Below are 18,162 nucleotides of genomic sequence, written 5' to 3' on the forward strand. Positions count from 1 at the left end.
GGCAGTGGTGACTGTCCATCCGTATTACACTGCCACTGTATCAGAGGCTGCTCAGGATCGATAGGAGAAGACACTTTGGTGATTAGGTGGTAGAGATTGAAGGGCCAGCACGTACGTCAATGAGAGCACCATCAGGGCCGGCGACTTTTTCTCCTCTCCTGGTTGCAGGCGCAATATGGCATAGCGTACAGCTTGATCTGAAATGTCCCTCTTGTCCACATCCAGAACATATATTTGTCTGACCATAGTGAATTATGATGGCATAACATTTGCCTATGTTCAAATAGGAGGGGACATTTTTAGTAAGGTATATATTCACCTGGCGCATCCTGTTGAGAACTAGCTACGTGGTAAGGTGTACCCATTATTCCGCCGTATATCCCAGTGCAGTAGGGGCTCAATGTTGCGATAACAATCTCTGCTGGCACCTCAAACAGCAGCTCGAAAGCACAGACTATCTTCTGGTCGAGACCCGCATATTCCACTTCCATGGGGCCAACATGTCCATACGAAGATCTCAACTGAAGGTCGCTCGTCTTAGGATCCTTTCAGAAGCTGCATCGTCCATCAGCTTCATTTAGACCATGCTACTTAAAGTGGAGATGTGAATCCCTACTAGTTCATGATAATCTATGCGAACATCATCTTGTAAAAACTGTTCAGTTTTCAACGCTTTTGGTCTCTTCATCGTCGATTTTAGTCAACGACCACTCGTTGTGAAGAAGCAGAGATATATACATGAATAAATGGGGCGAAAGGAATAGAAGGGAAGCAGAATGGGGAAGAGATAGGAAGGAAATACTGACATCCAGCTGAACATGCCATTGCGGCAATGCAAAAGCGAGAGCAAAATTTGAATCGGACCGGGACTGTAAAGCGAATCCACATCTTATTTAGAGCGGTTGCGTTAACCGCCTCGGACCTTCAGGTTCTCGTCCCGGTCCAGCACAAATTTTCAACTCTAATCATTGCATTGCCACAATGCCTTGTGAAGCTGAAAGTCATTTTTTTCCTACCACTTTCCCAACCGGTTTCGTTTTCATTCCTTTCAATTTATTCATATACAGGTTATTGTAATTAAAGTTCCAGTTACGAAACACTCTAAAAAACACCGCTCGGAATCACGACAAATTTGAAAGAAAAATAATCGAAGACGGGGGAAACTTTACGAAAATAAGAAAATTTCAATGAAAATTTTCCCAGCAGATGGCACTGCAAACGTCATTTCGGCCACAAATGACAGAGGAATCGGAATACGTCGGCCATGGTGTGGCTTGCACATGATGATGATGATGATGGCGTGTGACGAGGGCCTCCCGTAGGGTAGACCGCCCGCCTGGTGCAGGTCTATCGATTTGACGCCACTTCGGCGACTTGCGCGTCGATGGGGATGAAATGATGATTAGGACAACACAACACCCAGTCCCTGAGTGGAGAAAATCTCCGACCCAGCCGGGAATCTAACCCGGGCCCTTAGGATTGACAGTCTGTCGCGCTGACCACTCAGCTACCAGGGACGGACGGCTTGTACATAGTACCACCTGTAGTGTGAAATATGATCACACAATTTTGGTATTCAGTAATAGTGGCACTGTTACGCAAGCCCCTACACTACGGAAACGTCACACCGCATCGGGTGGGAAAAATCAGATTACATCGTCCTGAGGCCAAAATCCGTACAAAAAGCAACAGTGGAACCGGTCTTTAATTGTTGTGGGACTGTCACAAGACATATTTAGCGTCCTGTCCATCATTTTCTGCAACGAATTGAAATCGAGAAGCAACGTGTTCCACATCGGATTGGAGTGCATCGGGGTCAGATTCTGAATCAGTTGCGTAATGCATGTCTTCAATTCAGCTGCTTCACTAGCTGCGCAAGGTGTGGAGGAGCGACGTCTAACATGAAAACTATTCTATCCAGGCATCCACGCTGTCGAAGGATTGGGATGACGATTGCGTGCAAAACGTAGCGTTTACTAGTGAAATATACGTAACAGGACCAGCGGGACCCATCTCCTCGCTAAAAAATGTGACCCTTCGAAATACAATGCTGTCAACCTGCACCACACTGTTAACTTTGCAGACTGGAGTGGTACTGGATTTTCCGTTGCCCATATTCTGCAATCGTGTGTACTGACTTGTCCTTGGAGATGGAAATCGGCTGCGTCTGTCCACAGAATGTTGTAGAGTCATTTATCTTCCACTTCCATGTGAGCCAGAAGTTCTTGTTGTCTTATTGGCAGAACAACACGATGAAATTACTGAACATGGGTAATTTTGTATAGATAGCAATGCAGAATGTTCCATAGAATTTTATGTACTGCGCTCACAGGCATGTTCAAAGTTCCGGAAATTCCCCACACACTGCACTTTTGCACACAACCAGCAATGCAGTGGCCAAACCTTCTGCTAACTTCGGACCTATTTTTTCCCCCCTTCTGTCACAATGCACTTCAACAGAAACTGTCTTTTCGAATTTCTTAATCATTTTCTCTAGACTCTTGCTGATATCGGGGTAAAAACGTCTTTCTTACCGTTGAGTCTCTGGAACTTTTGGAGAGTTACTGGCGCACAGTCACGATTCTTGTGAAAGTGCTTTACCAAGAGCGCACGATTCTGCATTGAAATAGTCATGCTAACCGTCTCAGATGCATCTGTGTGCCCTGCGTCCTTCAGTTTGCATGTTCTACCGTTTACCGCGCCATCTAGTGATAAAAGTTTGGTTAAATTTTCTTTGTTCCGTAGCCTTTCCATTCTTCGTTGACATTCGCTTCAAATTTAATGTCATTGTGTGCAGTGAGACCCTGTATATGTCTCAGCTACTTCATCATTGGTGGTGTCTGTCTTATCGGACATGTCTGACAGACGCCACACGTATCTAAGAGCGTGACGGCTGTTTGGTGAAAAAGTTTCTCTGCGGATGCACAACCAATGTACAATTTTCCACTGGAATCAGAAATCTGCAAGAATGAGTTAATCGACCATCATCGTTGTGGTGCGGCGAGAGGGAGGCTGGTGATTTTGGACTAACGAAAAGCACGCGCCGATGGCCGAGACAGTTAAGGCAACCATTGTACAGAAGTGGAGCATCTGGGTTCGACTTACAGTCCAGCACAAATTTTGTGTCATCGGCTTTGCATTGTCGTAGGTTGTAGTAGTGCCCTGTGCGGCTGGAAGTCATTATTTCCTTCCTATCTCAACTCGTTTCATTACCACTCCTTTGATCCCATTTATTCATTCACTTTAGACGTACAAGTGATCATAAAATGGTAAAATACAGACTAAAATAAAATGCAAAGTTAGGTATTAAGGAAGTCATAGGGTAGGAAACTAGGCATTACGTTATGATGGTTTATTCAAGGAATATGGAGGTACAGCAAAGTCAATGAAAAAAGGAAGTAAAGCATCTTAAAATACGAAGATTTTACAGATATAGGCAAATAGGTAAATTCAGCAAAATATTGTACAGCATGAGGAAAACCTCTAATCTAGCAAAGAAGCTATTAACAGAAAAAAACGAAAATTTAAAAAGATGTTAACGAAATTATTCGTAAACGTGTTCGAAAAATAGTACGAAAAATAAAGTTAATTAAAGATACTGACTGTATGAAGAAGACACACCAAACTCTTATGTTTCATAGATACCCCCTTTCTTCAGTGAAGGTTGCCGAATAAATTACAGAATTATACAGATTTCGTCGATTTAATTACGCTTTACCATTTAGACAACAAAGCAAATCTGTCTTTTGAAACTGAATGTTTTGTTTCTGTCTACGAAACATGCTTCACCTATTCATACTATGCATCACCAGTGGTCGACAATATAAAGAACATTATTTAATCATACATATTTTGTGTTGAATAATTCCATGTCAGCTGCAGACGGTTGAATTTGTTACTATCCTCCTTTACTAGAAGCTTGTTTCGGCTATAGCGCCATTCTCAAGTAAAGTGTAGATGTTACGTTTGGTGAGTATACTCATTTTAATAGATCTGTAGTGGTTCTTGGCAGCTCACTTAAGTTATCTGACTGTCTACAAATATATGGCGGCTTTTCCTTTTTTTACAGTAACATTCACTTTCATTTCGTTTTAATGTAGACGTGTGTTGTTCTGTATACACAGTACAAGTTTTCAGTTGATAGGTCACTTTTAAAAATTTCACTGCCCCTTACTATATTGTAGCACATTGTGCAGGGTCTTGTTCACATGCTACATAGAGGGTGATATCTGGATGGGAATGGGGAGCGGATGATTGGTGGCCCATTATGTGTGTGTGTGTGTGTGTGTGTGTGTGTGTAGGTCATTTTCACTTTTATTTATGGCCTTCCGATGAAATATTCTTCCTGTAGACTGAGCAATACCGAGCTCTTTTGTTGTTATGGCATAAGAATCTCAAGTTTGTTTTTTCCCACTGTTGTGGACTTCCTTTTACTACATGTTCCCCATATACCGAGCGGATGCAGGCACTCTTAAATGCCTGGTATTGAAAACAATAGTGGAAGGACAATATTATCACTAATTCATAACGTATTGTTAAAGAACCACACGTGCACACACACACACACACACACACACACACACACACAGTTCCCCCACCCAACCGCACCCCCCACCGCACTCCTTTCATCCCCACCCTAACACTCCGTTCTGCTGTCACCCTCTCCACCTCTCCAGCTCTCCAGCTCCCATGATCCCTGTCAGCCCTACAGATTATGAGTAAGACCTTGTGCAGTATACTACACAAGTTATGTACAGTCAAGCTGTCTGTTCGTTTTGGTTGATAGATACTATCCTGCATTTGTAAACCAAAACGAACGGAAGAAACAAATTCAAAGATGCTGCGATTTCCATATATATGACATCTTTTTGCTGCAGAAAATCACTTGATAAAATGGAAAGTAGGAACTAATTCTGAAGCAATAAAATAAATACAGCAAAAGTGAAAAATGCCATCTTCTTTCAGGAAGTTTTAGTGTTATGCATCTCCATGAAGTGCAATGTTAATTAGTCGTTAAAAACCAACTTTGGGTACAAAATTGTTATGAGTTTCGGGGCGACTTGTTGGCAATTTGCCTGTTTGGTTCAGTCTCGGGTTCTTGGTCGAAGTTTGTTTGATGATATCTCTGACGAGTGATACAGACATGTCGCGATGGCTTCGTTGTGTGGAGCCATGTGGAGTAATAGCTCGTTGACTCATGCCAGAATAAAATTTACTATAGGGGCCAACAGCTACCGTTTCTAGTTGTGCTGGTTACGGGGGATTGAGAAAACCCGGGACACAGCGTGTATGGAAAACCGGCACACATGGATTGATACCTGCACAAATGGTCAAATCACCACCTGAGCCAGAAAAAGAGACAACATTGATATGTTCCTAATGCACAATTGACGAATATCTGATCCGCAGCACCTCAGACGCGGGTTGCAACACCTAGAAAGCATTCTGAGGAGCAATGTGTACTCCAACAGTTACATAAGAAGTGTCAAGGAATCAGACACTTTGCGGAGCGGCAAATCGGAAGAAGAGGTGTTGGGTACTCAGGTCAGCAACGGAGAAAAGGCACCCACTTGTGATGTCCCGAATATACCACATACCTTGTACATGAGGAAGAGTATATGTTGGAATGACTAGAAGACCAGTCAGCACAAGGATCACCGAACGTAAGTGGCACTGTACGTTGAGTCAGGTAGAGAAATCGGCCCTAGTGGGACGCACACTGTGTGAGACCTACCATATAATAAAATACACCGACACAGAAGTTATTCCTGTGGAGAACAGCTACCGCACCCGCCTGTACAGGGGGACTGAAGAAATCCACAAATATGACCATAGCTTCAAGAAGGAAGAGGAAAGCATCAAGGTGAACGGATCCTGGATTCCCAGGATCCAGCGAAGTCCGTTGCAGGTAGCGAGGGGCAAAACCAATGCATTGTTCTTGGACGTTGGCGCGCTAGGTACTTATCATCTGCGTCGACGAGTTCGTCTCCATTCATCCACCAGCATTAGAGGGTGAAGTTTTCACAGTTCCAGCCACTTGTGCTGGCGAAATTTCAACAAGGCATAGTGCTTCAATGCTGTTAAAGATAGAGCTCACACAAGCCAACAGGCAACATGCGAATTTTGGATACATTAGAAATAACCTCAGAATACCTTTAGTTACCATACTGTTAATCTTTCTCATTTTAAGGAAAAGAAAACACAGTTGTTATAAGTATCACAAAGACACAGACTGACTATTTTACTTTTTGGCCTACACCATGGAGAACAGTGTGTCAAAATTCTACAATATCAAATAAGATCATTAGTCGAAAGCTAGAACTGCAAGTCCTGTTCAAGGTAATTCGGAATCCCTTTGCTGGACTTCGTGAAGAACGAATTTGCGGAACGGTCCCTCCCGAATAGGGAATGGAAGAAGAACAGTGGAGGTGCCGAATGTTGTTTGTGGTCTGGAAAACTTTGCCAAGAAAGGAGGTGCCACATAATAACAAAAATGATGACAAAAGAATACGTCGGATGCAGGGGGGCGGGAGTTAATCTCTGTGCGTTATTGGAAAAGTTGGGAGAGTTCGGAAAGGAGGAAGTTATAAGCAGAAAATAAATTAATAACTGTTTACGTGATAACTCCCGGGAAACTTGTGATAACACAGTTTTTGTCAATTTTCTGAATAAATTCTGCGGCTTTTGTAATAAAGTGTGGGTCTATGCCTGGTAACCATAAACAGTATAGGTCAGATTGAAGCTGTTACAGAATAACATTCTTTCATTTTATTCATGGTCGTGTACTACGGAAAAAAGAGGACAGTGTGTTTTAGCTTACAAATAATATCTAACCTTTACTGAATAGGTAAAATATGTTTACTAGTGTGAGCTCTGAGAGCTTGGCAACACAGATCGCGAGAGGCATTGAATATTATCGTCAGTCCCATGATACATGATGAGATGTGTGTACCACAAGATGCAAACATATAAAAATTAAATCTATGTCTTTACAAACAAACATGAGGAAAATACGCAAGGTTGGATATACGAAATGAGATATAAAGTGTTTTGAAATGATACATAAATGTGGTTCTAGCACGAAAAAAAACACCTCTAGGACTGACTGTCTCTATTCCTTGACCTAAGCCAAGGCGACATCTTTTTATGATAACATTTGATAGAAATGGTTTATTAAACTCAGTTGGACAGGTTGAGTATTTACCTGCACGCATTTAGGGTCTGAAGTTAGATTGTGCAAGGCATATTCAAATGAGTCGGAATTGTGCAGAACATTAGTCTACGTCTTGGCATTTGTTTTGTGCGTTTCTGCCGACCGAAGTATATTGTGCTGTAGTTTGCATTTTATTTACGTTTTATGTTTATATTGTGTTTCATTTGCTTTATGTGTCGAATTATTCCAATTAACATTATTACTTGCGTATAGCAAGTGATGAAAATGGTTTACGTGTGCTCGAGTAGGAGGACCGTTGGTATCGTTCTCCACGTTTTCAGTGCAAAATTACTCCAGATAGTTACTTACCATATTTTAAAGTCGTCTACACAGCTTCTAAAATGTGTGTTTACTTTACCACAAGTGTGTCGTCTTATTGAATTAAAACATGCTGAGTGGTGTGTAATCCATCATATTTAAAATTATGGTTTTGTTACATACCTAAAACGGAGATTGACTTTTTAACTTACGGAATTTTCATCTGCCTTCTGTTACATCCTGAAGTGTGATCTGAACGTACAATTTTTCAGATATTTCTCCTTCCGACACCGGATGTAAAGAAAACAGAGACAAAAGTGTAGTAAATCAAAAAATTAAACTTCAGTATAGCATTACACGAGCTGTTATTAGCTCTATAACCAATCAAAGCTTTTATACATATTTGATTCCAGATCACTGACGAATCAATAAAACGCAACGCTATGGTGGATTAAACATGCATTTTAGTTCTTGACAAGACCGATTTAGAAACATCATTACTTATACAACAGCTGCTGATAAAAGTCACGCAAATGAGGAATATCGTTACGTTTATTCCTAAACCTAGTTTATACCCTCGGCGATGTACCACCTCCACCTCCACCCCCGTTTTGAGCCTGGTTATCATTTATAGAAACATTCCCTATTTCGCTACAGACCTCTATCGCAGCATAGATTTGTGCAGTATGTAAACATACACCAAATATTATAATCTCCTATATCTTTCTATATTCTCCAAAGGAAACGTAGAAACACGTGACAGTTGACAAAGTATTCCTAGTTTTCTCGCAAAGTCAGGTTTCAGCCATAACACAAGCTTTCTATGACCATTTCCCCTGGTATTGTTAGAAGGATTAAGTGAAAGCTTGTGTTGTCAGTACTGAAGTAACAAGAGAAAAGAGACAATGTCAGTCAAGAAAAGGATCGTGAAAAACTACGTCCCAAAGGCAGGTGAAGGGCCCAGTCATTATGCAGAGTTTGAGCATACTGACACGTAGGATGTATTTCTGTAAATTACTTACTATGGAGGAAGTGGGATTGCTACCTCAAAAAGCATCTCAGTTTTGACCCTGCGTTACGCTAAGAAAAAGGAGGCGGTCGACAGGCAAGCGATTTTAATGAGACAAGTTATTGAACAAGACATAAGATCTGAAGCGAAACTTCATCACCTATAACCAAAAAAACTTACTGAAATGTTTTAGGTAGTGTTAGTTTTAATCATGGCTGTTACTCAGCAACCATATACTACTTTCAACATAGGGTTATACATGTACCTACCAGTTACGTGTAGCCGGTTGGCTGTATAATTCTATGTTGAAGATAGTTACCTCGCTATATGTTCCCCAGTATCATATAAATGTCGACAGTTTTTATAATTTTTTTAAAATTTTTTATATATGGATCATTTTAATATGGATTTATTTGTTTCAGGTAATGCCGTGAAGGGTGCTGCAAATTTTTTACTCCTGTGTTACTAGTACCTTTCGACGCACTGCACTGCAAGGTTCGTGACAATTTTTGTTTTGATAGTAATTAACCTGGTTCATTAGTAACGAAAATACTATGTGTAACATCATTGTATGTAGACATTCATTTAATTACCACAATCACCGCAGTGTAATCATACTGAAGCCTTAAAAAACTGTGGAACCCATCTCGTAATAAGAAGCTTCACTTCCACTGTAGTTCCCCAGCAGCGCATGCCCTATAGTCACAGAGCTTAGCCATACTTTAAGTTAATAATGGCCGATCTGCACCTAAATAGCACCTGAAGAGCTGACAGTGAGCATTCTTTTAACATGACATCGTCTCCTGACTTTCAAAGAGGCAATGGAATGGGCATTTCCATTGCCTTTTTGACAGTCAGGAGACGATGTCATGCTAAAAGAATGCTCACTATCAGCTCTTTCTTTGTTTCTGAAAATCGTAAGTTATATTAAAATTTTTGTGGGACGAGTGACAATACAACGGTATTAATTTTCATATTTTGAAATTTTTACGAGTGAAGAATCTGACCATTTTGTTCCTCCTCTCATAGACTAAATACTGATGACAACGTTATGATCCAATACTAAATAAGATGCGCAGCTTAAGTGATCTGTTTACGGCACCGAAGGTATGCCATCTATTTCCATGGAGATACCGTAAAACCTAGAATATTTTTGAAGGGGACTTCCTCTCTCCATTTGGTACTATGTGAAGAGAAAAGGTATTTAAGAGCTGAGCTGCTAAGACTGTAACCAGAAATTTAGCAGGTGCAATTATTAATTACGTGGGAACAAGAAGAAAAAATGTGAGTTTCATCAACTCTTGTACATGAACGGAACACGATATCAGATCAAGTAACAAGCAGCTCTACTGATCCTTTAGTACGATTAACTTGATTATAATATAGTAAGAGATAACGGAAAACCGAACTCCGCGTTACATAGACAAAAACAGGGGAAATATCCTGGATGACGTGTAAATATTTACTGCCACTTAGTTGTGATATTGTTGTGTTAAATGATTAAAAAGTTTAGTGAATATTTCAGAGCAACTATTCTCTCCGGAAAAAAATCCATAGGCGCTATATTAATGGGCTGAATTTTACGTAAGCTAACAGAAAAATCAAAAGCACCATACTTGAACAAAGTAGTTGGGTTGGCAGGATCAATACTCAGCGACTGCAAATATTATCGCGACTTTTGGAAGATCATAATTCCAGTTTAATCGTCTGTACTAATGGATAAGGTCACATCGCTATATTTTACTTTAAGGTTCGGTTCTATCTTCCAGTAACTGATCTTGTTGAAATTAAAATTTTTTGTTTGCTTCCACACTACCAATTCACTCTTCTAATCGCGTAAAGTGTCCGGTTCCACTCATTCTACACTCGTTCTTACTGTATTTGTACGGACTTTACGTCCAGTTATTACGTTAGTTCCATCTTCTGTCTTACTGCTAAAAGCAGCATTTGTCAACTGATAAGGTGTTTGACAGTTCAAGTAGTCGTCACTCTTAGTCTTTTAATATATTTGGCATTTCATTTACTTTGATACTTTGATCTACAATTTTTGCGCTTTGCCGGAATACGTACAAAACTTAGAATCACAACAGAAAACACATGCCGTATTAGTCCAAAATCTTGATGGCATGAAAAAACAAACAAATTAAACATATGACCCGGCTAGAGCTTCAGTCCCGTATTATCCATGATGTCTAAATAAAAATGTAAATTATAGAGACAGCTTCAAGCAACACATGAATTTAAGACGTTAATGATGTATGATATGAATACTGAGTAAGAAATAATAACAGGCCGTGGTTAAGTACAATTCTTTACGCGAAATAAGAGGTTCAACAGTAGAATTAAAAATAATGATCGATTCAGGAAAGTAAAAGGACGTATTACACAATTCAGTGCAAAAAACAGACTTAGGTAAGCATAATGGCGCTGGCGATGCAGAGTAAGAGGTTAAAAATAATAATTACCTCCTGTATTCCTTGAGAGGAGGATATCAGTACACAGAACAATAGTAAGGGAGACAGAAACATTGTGAGCACATTATAAATTAAGTGAGCCAGTTACATACGTTATTTGTTGTTGTGGTCTTCAGTCCTGAGACTGGTTTGATGCAGCTCTCCATGCTACCCTATCCTGTGCAAGCTTCTTCATCTCCCAGTACTTACTGCAACCCACATCCTTCTGACTCTGCTTAGTGTATTCATCTCTTGGTCTCCCTCTACGATTTTTACCCTCCACGCTGCCCTCCAATGCTAAATTTGTGATCCCTTGATGCCTCAGAACATGTCCTACTAACCGGTCCCTACTTTTTGTCAGGTTGTGCCACATACTCCTCTTCTCCCCAATTTTATGCAATACTTCATCATTAGTTATGTGGTCTATCCATCTAATCTTCAGCATTCTTCTGTAGCACCACATTTCGAAAGCTTCTATTCTCTTCTTGTCCAAACTACTTATCGTCCATGTTTCACTTCCATACATGGCTACACTCCATACAAATACTTTCAGAAACGACTTCCTGACACTTAAATCTATACTCGATGTTAAAAAATTTCTCTTCTTCAGAAACGCTTTCCTTGCCATTGCCAGTCTACATTTTAAATCTTCCCTACTTTGACCATCATCAGTTATTTTGCTCCCCAAATAGCAAAACTCCTTTACTACTTTAAGTGACTCATTTCCTAATCTAATTCCCTCAGCATCACCCAACTTAATTCGACTACATTCCATTATCCTCGCTTTGCTTTTGTTGATGTTCATCTTATATCCTCCTTTTAAGACACTGTCCATTCCATTCAACTGCTCTTCAAAGTCCTTTGCTGTCTCTGACAGAATTACAATGTCATACATACGTATGGTTCGAAAAAATTATAATGAAAGTGGACAACCACCCGAATGCTGATAGCGAAGGCGGTGAATGACGAACTGCTTTTTAGTACTCCAACCACATTATGACATAGAATACTTAACTGGTATTGCCTGTATACTTCTTCACAGCTGTTGGATACTTGATTGAGAGTGGAAGAGTAACAAAGCTGAAGAATATGCTTCTGTGTTCTTCCAGCATGGATAAATGCATATTATATAACAATGGACGCAGAGCTCCTTGATAGGAACCCGAAAAGCCGGCCTTAATCGACTTTTTCCAGGAAGACGATGGTGGCTGGAAAAATACCTAACAGAGGAATAAGTTGCAAGATGATGCATTAAATATGTTAGAGCTTTTACGTTAACCAGCACAGTCTTCTACACGAGAGTTAACTTTGATAGTCAACTGTTAGTATCATTAATGGATCAGTTACCTTTTTCGCAGCGTATGAACTAGACAAATGTTATATGAATGTTTTAAGTGATTTGGTGTATCCTGTTATCTCCTGAAACATTTACTATTTATTCTGACACAACATATAAACATAGTGTTTGTACAAAGATCATCAGAACACTATTTAGTAGGTTATAATTTCAATGGATCTAATTTCTCTATCCACGTGAACGGTGTCGTATGATATTGTAATATGAAGTACCACACGTAGTCAGGTATGCGAATCTGCTACGCAACTGTCATTAATTATTTATTTGTGAAAATGATGTATACTTCAGCTAGTTAAGGTTTTCTCTCAAAGGAATCTGCTTCAAGCTCCACAATGAACAGTGCCGCACCACGTGTGCCAACCTGCTAATAAAAGACTTTCAGCCGGAATATTTCATAGCACCTGCCCTTATTCGGAAAAGTGAAAATAGCTTTCTACTTTTCATCGGTTCAACACACAGCAGATCATACATTAATTTTATCCACTGACGCTCGATCCATTCGTCGCGTGAAATTCATTCGCTACTGGCTTAATAACTTTACCGCCCTTTCGGATGCTCTCATGAAATTCATTCGTTACTAGTCTAATAATGTTATCGTCCATTCCGGTGCTTTTATTACCGAAAATACTTCTTTTACCCGTAACACAATATGTAGCACTCTGAAGCGATCGTTCTCAAATGACCTTTCGCATCTGTCATGTTTGATCCACAATGGTCACTCTGAATATGATTACACAGCTTTAGTAACATTATGTCACAGTCCGAAAAAAGCATACAGTGACAGTCTATGTCACAATGCATATATCAGAGTATCAGAGAAAAGTGCACTCACGAAATGCAGGTAGGTGGACATGTAGTTACCGTCAAACATACGTATTTATTGCTCTCAAAAACAAGTGGATACCCCATACTTTATCCCATATTGATAACGATTTAAGTATTTTGTAACTTCAGGTCCATCTTATCGCATAACTAAACGTTTCAGATCGATTATAGCGTAATGTGGACAATAGCACCAATATTCTGCTGTCACTTACGTGGCTCTTTCATTCATTGCAACCTCTGAATCACGATGTCCCCTGTTCGATTCCCCGCTGGGTTGGCAATTTTCTCTGCTCGCGGACTAGGTGTGTGCGGTGTCTTCATCATTTCATCACCATCATTCATGAAAGAGGCGAGATTGGGCAGAGTAAAGGTTGGGAATCTGTACAGGCGCTGGTAACCGCGCAGTTGAGCCCCCCACGAACCAAACATCATCATCATTATCATCATCATCAACATCATCATCATCTTTCGTTCATGTCGACGTCTCTTTTTGTCTCTTCGCTCGTTGCTTTTGGCGCTACGTAATGTGTATCTAAATATGACGGTGTCATGTTTATTTCGGTTGTGTTCACTGAACGATCCCTCCAGTTTCATCGACAAAGTGGAACATGACAACTAAGGCTGCCTTGAGACAAAGTAAACAATAGTAATTTAGCACTGAACTCAAGCATGTGAAATAAAGATCAAGAACAATTACAGACACGAGAGGAAGATCAAATTACCTTTAAACCCGGCAGAGCTAGGAACATAGCCCAGAGACAACAAATTTTCAACTCACATCACTTTATTACAATACTTTAAATGAATTATTTACAAGGCTGTCAAAAACAGCCACAAGGGGCCCCAAGCCATATTGTATGCGGACAGTGGTCGCACGGTGTCATGAACAGTCTGGCTACAAGTTGGTACAAGTAAGTTCTAAAAAAGAAACGAGCATACATATAGCAAAAAATAAAATTATTTTAAAATTCTTCAACCTACTCCGAACTCATGGTTGTCATACACAATTACAGTAATTATTATCAAAGAGCCGGCCGCTGGTGGCCGAGCGGTTCTGGCGCTTCAGTCTGGAACCGCGCGACCGCTACGGTCGCAGGTTCGAATCCTGCCTCGGTCATGGATGTGTGTGTTAGGTTTAAGTAGTTCTAAGTCTAGGGGACTGATGACCTCACATGTGAAGTCCCATAGTGCTTAGAGGCACTTGGATGTAACCTCAAACAAGACAGCACTGAATTAGGACAAAGGCAATATAGAGCATTTAGGAACGAAATCAACAGTGAATCCAATAGGTTAAACAACAATTCTTAGAGGACGAATCCGGAGAGGCGAATGAAATGATCAAGGTAAGAAAGCTGGAATCTGCCTATGTATCAGTTAACAGTTCTTTGGAAACAGATAAATAAAATGCAGTGAGGGTCAAAATGAAGACTGATTACATTGCATGAACAGAAAGACATACTAGAAACGTGGAATGCGTTTGCAAGGCAACTAGTGTGACGTCACAACTTCGTCATGTGGCCCGTATTTCTCATGGGCCCTAGTGGGGAGTCATCGGGATGACTGTAGGTCATGGCTGGTAGTGATTGAGGGAACTTTGATGGCACAACTGTACGTAGCAAGTATTCTGTATCCGCTAGTGTTCGAGAGGACGACGGTCCAGCCATCCTGTTTTAGTTTCTCCGCGTCTTCCCTAAATCGCTTCAGGCATATGTCAGGATGGTTTCTTTGAAGGGGTACGGCCGATTTCCTCCCCATTATTTCCTACTCCGAGCTTGTGCTCCGTCTCCAATTACCTCGTTGTCGAAAGGACATTAAACACTAATCTCCTCCTTCTTCTTCTCCTCCTCAAGTGTTACCTGTCATGCGAATATCATGGTGCCCCTTTTCAACAGGACGATGCTCTTCAACGCATGGCATGTATCTCTATGAATCCTCTGGGTGATGTTGAAACAAGCCCGTGGCCAGCAAGATCTCCAGTTCTGTCACTGACAGAACATGTTTGGGACGAGCTCCGACATCAACTGCCAATACTAAGTACCTCAAGGACCAGTTACAAAAACAACATGCCTCAGGAGAGGATACGGTGGCATTATGAGACCCCTCCCAACAGACTCAGTGCATTTATCTAGGCCATAGGGGGTCAGACGTCATACTGGTAAGTGGACTCATACTGCCAAGTTCTGTGGAAACCTGACTCTGTAATGCAATCGCTGAAATAATATCACGCATGTTTTCAACTCTCATTAGGTTTCCTCCTCTTCTGGCTACTTCACTTTTTATGAGAGATAATGTACATTTTTATTGTTTATCACTGAACTAAAGGTCCATCCCTAACAATTCCAACGTCTTTTCACGGTCGGGAGATTGGAGTGGGGTCTACCCAGCTTTGTGCCAAAGCATCTGACGAGTTTAACTTGCTACACAAAATAGGACTGGATGCCTACGTCCATTACACAGCTAAAGATCACGACTTTCCACCGTTCTAAGTCACTAAATGACAAGAATTTCCATGTTATAAAAAAAAAAACTCTGTTGGCATGTATCAGATGAAATGAGATTAGTAATTATGTTGGAAATGTATTGGTTGGCTCAAATGACTCTGAGCACTATGCGACTTAACTTCTGAGGTCATCAGTCACCTAGAACGTAAACTAATTAAACCTAACTAACCTAAGGACATCACACACACCCATGCCCGAGGCAAGATTCGAGCCTGCGACCGAAGCGGTCGCTCGGCTCCAGACTGTAGCGCCTAGAACCGCATGGCCACTCCGGCCGGTAAATGTATTCGTACTTTGAATGAATCTGTGACCGCTTTGATCTATATATGACAGCAAGAGAATGGAACGTACGGAAACGCTTTGAATTAAGCAAATGACGATTGTAAAGTTAGAGCACGATTGGGGAAAATAACGAGTCAGAATAACCTGACACGCGGTCATCCACGTGTTTACTGGCAGTCAAAAACAGCAAAAAGACAAATCAACAAATAAAAATTGATCTACAGCATGTAATTTACATGGAACTGAATAAACTCACGTAAAGATGGTCCACCTGTTAGTAGGGACACCAAAACATTTTGATGCACAGAAAACAAGGTTTCTGTGAGCTAATTTCGAAAGGTAAACACAATTAAGTAATCAAAATATCCACGGGTGCACTGCCGGTCTACAATTAAATGATGTGATAAGATTTCGCAACTACATAATAAGCCATAGTGCGTAAGGGTGACTTATATTATTTGCATTGTATGGACGATAATCTCAATTGATTAACGCGTCCACAATTTTGAGAAAGAAAATTGTATTTGTCCCTAGCTCAGCATAATAAAAAATGGTTCAAATGGCTCTGAGCACTATGGGACTCAACTGCTGAGGTCATTAGTCCCCTAGAACTTAGAACTAGTTAAACCTAACTAACCTAAGGACATCACAAACATCCATGCCCGAGGCAGGATTCGAACCTGCGACCGTAGCGGTCTTGCGGTTCCAGACTGCAGCGCCTTTAACCGCACGGCCACTTCGGCCGGCCGCTCAGCATAATAATAATAACGAAAACATAGAGGCAGCTTTTAGAAGTGGGAAGATTTACACTAGATTCTAAAGAAGAAGGCTTCAGGCAGAGAGAAACAGTTAAGAACGACCACTATCACCTGACAAAACTATATGTGCATTCATATAATATATAAATATTATGAACTTAGGGCCACTTCCACGTGCTGATGGGTAGCACTAAGTTTCTCCGACCGGATGACTTGCTTTGCATAATGGTAAATTTGTTTATGGGTAACTGAGTATTAACTCCCTATTCTAGTGTAACTAAAACGATTCAGACTTCACACACTAGCCTGCCGGGGTGGCCGAGCGGTTCCAGGCACTACAGTCTGGAACCGCGCGGCCGCAATGGTCGCAGGTTCGAATCCTGCCACAGGCATGGATGTGTGTGATGTCCTTAGGTTAGCTAGGTTTAAGTAGTTCTAAGTTCTAGGGGACTGATGACCTCAGAAGTTAAGTCCCATAGTGCTCAGAGCCATTTGAACCATTTGCACACACTAGGACAGTTCTCAGGAGCCGTGATTTAATTGACAAACATCTTCATAGTTCATCCAATTTCCACGAAATAGTTATAAATTACATACACGAGCCGCGCGGAAGTAGCCGAGCGGTCTTATGCGCTGCAGTCATGGACTGTGCGGCTGGTCCCGGCGGAGGTTCGAGTCCTCCCTCGGGCATGTGTGTGCGTGTTTGTCCTTAGGATAATTTAGGTTAAGTAGTGTGTAAGCTTAGGGACTGATGACCATAGCAGTTAAGCCCCATAAGATTTCACACACAGTTTTGAACATACACGAACCTTCTCCACGACTCAGCTTATTAACGAAAACCATATCAAAGTCGCTAAAGTAATTCCTGAAATTAGTCTTCACAAACAGGAACAAAAACACAGCCGGGGATTTTATGATATTAAGTGATGTGTATTTTCTGTGGAATAGCATCAGAGGACATTACCGGCATATCTCTGTCGTAACAATCACTTGTTTTTCTTGTGTGTGTGTGTGTGTGTGTGTGTGTGTGTGTGTGGGCGTGAGATAGTGGGTGCGCGGGTGTTTGAAAAGGGTATCGGAAAAACATCGGAACTATTTACTGCTCTGTATCACACTTCGTGCGTTACGCAGTTCCCTCCGATGCTCATCGTCACCGTCGCCGAGGTGGAAGTGGATGCTATGCCGAGACGTGGCCGACCTGATGCTCACTACGGGTTCTTCGTCGTGAAACGCTGTGATACTGGTTGCGGACGCACATTCGGCAACGCAACACTCGCGTTCAAATATTTCGCAACACTAGGTTCACTCGCTATCACGTCGTTATCCACATGGACATGGTAGCCACTTCATAACCGCCATACGCTGGCAAATTATTGTCCACCATTCGTAAATCCTTAAAAGTTCGTATAGTGGTTGGTTTGTCTCTGTTGGTTCTCTTAATTCCTTTTAGGCGTCACAGTTAATGTGGTCGGTTGTTCCGGTATAGCTACAATGACAGATTTAACT

This window comes from Schistocerca nitens, chromosome 7 (genome assembly GCF_023898315.1).
Source record: "Schistocerca nitens isolate TAMUIC-IGC-003100 chromosome 7, iqSchNite1.1, whole genome shotgun sequence".
In the NCBI taxonomy this organism is placed as follows: Eukaryota; Metazoa; Arthropoda; class Insecta; order Orthoptera; family Acrididae; genus Schistocerca; species Schistocerca nitens.